We start from the raw sequence: 4,161 nt of genomic DNA, 5'->3' as shown, positions 1-4,161 counted from the left end.
AGGAAGGAAGGAAGAAAGAAAGAAAGAAAGAAAGAAAGAAAGAAAGAAAGAAAGAAAGAAAGAAAGAAAGAAAGAAAGAAAGAAAGAAAGAAAGAAAAAGTAAAACCCTAGAAACATCCACCCTCTGCTCTCCACACACATGTGGACACACCTAAACACACACAGATGTACACCCACACATATGCTGTAAGGTCCTGTGTAAGGTCTTTCTGAGGAGCTTAGAAGACCTACAAGAACCCTGTGGCTGGAGCTCCTCTTTCTATTATTTTAAAAACAGTTCTATGTGTATCTTACCTGCAGATATGACTATGTACTACTTTCATGCCTGGTTTTGCATGCCTGATGCCTTAGAGAAGAAGGCAATGATTCATCTGGAACTATAGTTAGGCATGGTTGTAAGCCATCATGTGGGTGCTGGGATTTGAACTCTCATCTCTGGAAGAACAACCAATGGTCTTAACCACTGATCTATCTCTTCAATCTTCTTTATGTAATTTCTGGATGGTGATTTCTTTATACCTTCATGATGACTTACTTTTCCTTCTGGTTCTGCCTTACTTTGTTTTCAGGTTCCATCACTGGTACTTACAGGAAGATGAGTGATAATGATAAGAAGACTTATGAACTTAGAGTAAGGTGGAAGACTGTAAAACATAAAACAAAAAATACAAACAAAACCCACTCCACTGTTTTTCTAAACTCAAAAGAACTTATCAGTATCATAAACTCAGGCTGAGAGTTAGGGGGAAATGGGTAGAGAAAGAAAGTGAAAATGGGCTCTCTAAGATTCAAGCTTCTTTGTTGCTGGAAGAATTGGTAATGAGAAATCATGGGAACCTGGAGCTAGGTATCTAAAAAGGACCGGTAAATTATCCAAGCTAATATTCATTCAGTGAACTTCCAACCTTAGAGTGGCACTTTCCTTTTACCTGAAGCTTAGCCTTCTGTCTTCACTAGATGTTCAGTTTTGCCCATCCACTTGAATGAGCTTAGAAATCCCCATGATGACCACAAACACTTCTGCTACAACTACTGTACCAGACAGGCTAGACACGGGATCTTATTTAAGAAACTAAGGAGCACAATGGACTGTACCCAACTAGAAAGTTCTTAAGAACACTGAAATTTTAAAAGGTTTATTTTTAGTTTTCAAATTAGGTTGTGCATGTGTATGTGTGTGTGTTTGTGTGTGTGTGTTATATGTGGTGTACTCAAATGAGGATGCCTGTCAAATATAGAAGACAGCATCACATTCCCTGGAGAAAAATTATAGTGTCTGCAGTCAGGCAATCAGACATGGGTTCTAGGACCTGAACTTGATTCTCTGAAAAAAAAAAAGTGCTCTTAACCACAAAACCATCTCTCCACCACATTCCCATTCATTACTGAAGAAAATTCTATTTAGGCAAATCAAATATCCTAAATTAATAGTTTTTATTAAGTTTTGATCTTTTATTCATTATAAGTTTAACAATGAAAGAAAATATACATCAAATTACTTATATGAGGTTAATATACTCCTCATTAGTTTTATTACAAATCTAAATTTTAAAATAGTAGTTTATTATTAATTCTTTAAGTATTCCATACAATATATTTTGGTCATATTTAGGATAAAAGTATTTTAGAGAGACCTCAAAGATTGGAATTTCCCCAGAAATCTCATGCTGGGAAGAAAGAAATCTTGGAAGCACACAAGTAGATTTTTTTTTCTCCAGGAAAGATCCAGCCTAACACAAATTACAATAGAAACAATAATGGTCAGTGACAGGTGAGGTAACACTGGAAAGAGACTGTGTAGAGATGCATAGCTCTGGCCCTCTGTTTAAATCTTAAGCTCACTTCAGGACCCTGTAAGGTGGCTTTTGTGTGTTTTGGTTGTTTACTGGATCTCTTTGTTTCTCCAATTTGGCCACATTCAATAAATTTCCCCTTTCTGCTTTTCACTATTAACTTATCTTGCTTTATTTGTTTACTGAGGACTTGGCTTCTTCGAACACAGACTTGATCCCTACCTCCCAAATCTGGAGAAAGAGGTGCTTGGGCTGACTGTATAGCGTCCCCCAGATTGGTTTGGTGGGTAACTGTGAGTTGGACTGAGTTGCTATTTTGGCACAGGCTAAGAAAAGGCTCATTATGTGCCCGGAGGAGTGTGAGAAAGAGCTGTCAAGCTGCTTTACACATCAAATAACCAGAGACAGGAGAAAGGAAGGTACAGGAAAGAGGGGTAAGACTCAGGTATTGAGATACAGCAACAGTTTTCAAACTGGAAAACAACATTTTCCTCTTTCCAGCTTATGAAAGGGACATGAAAGTCTGTGGAAGCCTGAGAGCACTGCTTTAAATATCCCATGACATAGTCTTTGTGGTGATGATTTGAATATGAATATCACCCATAGCTCCTGCAATGGTGGTGATGTTTTTTTTTTTCATTTTTATTAGATATCTTCTTCATTTACATATCAAATGCTATCCCAAAAGTCCCTTATACCCCCCCCCTACCCGCCCTGCTCCCCAAACGACCCACTCCTGATTCCTGGCCCTGGCATTCCTCTGTATTGGGGCATAGGATCTTCACAAGACCAAGGGCCTCTCCTCCCATTGATAACTGACTAAGCCATCCTCTGCTACATATGCAACTAGAGACACAGTTCTGGGGGTGTAGGGTACTGGTTAGTTCAAACAACTAGTGTGTTTTTATCATTCCAAAGTGCAAGAGCAACTGCCATTCACTTGGAAGGCAGGGTATTCTTTACTATAAATTCCTAGCAGATAACTTTAAAGCATGTTGACCTAACAAAGATTGTCTATTAGGACAATTACAACAATCTGAAATAAAGTGCCTGAAAGGCTTACCCATGTTCCAAAAGTGTCCCCTGTTGGTGACCCAATTCTTTGGGTCTCACATGTCACTCCTAGCTATCTGACTGGCAGGTTGTGATTCAGCCTGTTTTTATCACGTGGAGCTGATTTCATCTCTTATAGGAGTTTCTTCATGCTCTGTAGTGGCTTGAACTGACATTACATGTCATTGACAGAGAGGGGAGAAAAAGAGGTTCCTGTACTCACCCTGACAGAAGTGAAGGCACTCAAAAGAGATACTCATATCTCTCATTCTGAGGATCAGGTGAAATGGGTCACAAGAAATTGGAAGTTCCCCATGAGTCTCATGTTTGGAAATGGAAAACCTAGAAGGGAAATTGTCTCTAGGAAAATGGATTTATAACTCTCAGACTATAAAGGCCAAGATAGAAACCATTATGGGTCCACCTTGAGTAGGGTGTGCACATCCCTGCATTAATAGTTAAAGTTTAATCTCACTTCAAAACCCTCTAAGTTGGACTGGAGAGTGTCACTAAATCTCTTTGTTCCCAAAAAGAATACATTTCCTTTTTTCTGTTTTTAACTATTAACTATGTTGTTTTAATTGGTTTCTCAAGAGAAGGTGGCTGAACTTGACATCTTGGGGCACAGACTTTGACTCCAAGTTTGGTTACAGGAGTAAAATATGCAGGACAGAGTAGCAGGTAAGATGTGGTGATTAGGGGTGGTTCATTGACAAAGGGCTAGCCATGCAAGTATGAGGAACTGAGTTTAGATCTCCAGTACCCAGGTAATAATGCCTAAGACATACCTGCAATTCCAGTGTCAGGAATGTCAAGACTATATTATATCTTGGTCTTGCTGTACAATTAGACAGTTGGAATGCTCTAATCTGTTAATAGAAGCTAGAAAGGTCCCTCACAGACAGATAGACAGTCATACAGAAAGACAGGATAAAAGACCATGATGGCAAACTTCTGGCTTCTTCTTCACACACCTGACTAGAAACTAATTTCTAACTGATCATTGCTCTGATCAACCCTACTTTTTTGCTGAACTACCTTGGTTCATCAGAATTGTTCAATTTGAACATGTTAACCCAAAGCTGTAGATTAACAGCATCTGTTTCTTACTCTAAATTGGCCGACACAAATTAGGGGAGGGAGACATTCCTACACTACAAAAAAACAATAGAGGCCCCTAGACCTCTAAGTGAAAATCAGATTTCTGCTTAGCATTTGGAATCTCCTCTTTGTTCTGCAGAGTTTCTTTCTATGTGTTTTGTTCTCTCTCTCTCTCTCTCTCTCTCTCTCTCTCTCTCTCTCTCTCTCTCTCTCT

The sequence above is a fragment of the Mus caroli genome, chromosome 1 (genome assembly GCF_900094665.2).
Source record: "Mus caroli chromosome 1, CAROLI_EIJ_v1.1, whole genome shotgun sequence".
Taxonomy (NCBI): domain Eukaryota; kingdom Metazoa; phylum Chordata; class Mammalia; order Rodentia; family Muridae; genus Mus; species Mus caroli.
The sequence above is the reverse complement of the archived record's forward strand: the minus strand, read 5'-3'. Positions refer to the sequence as shown.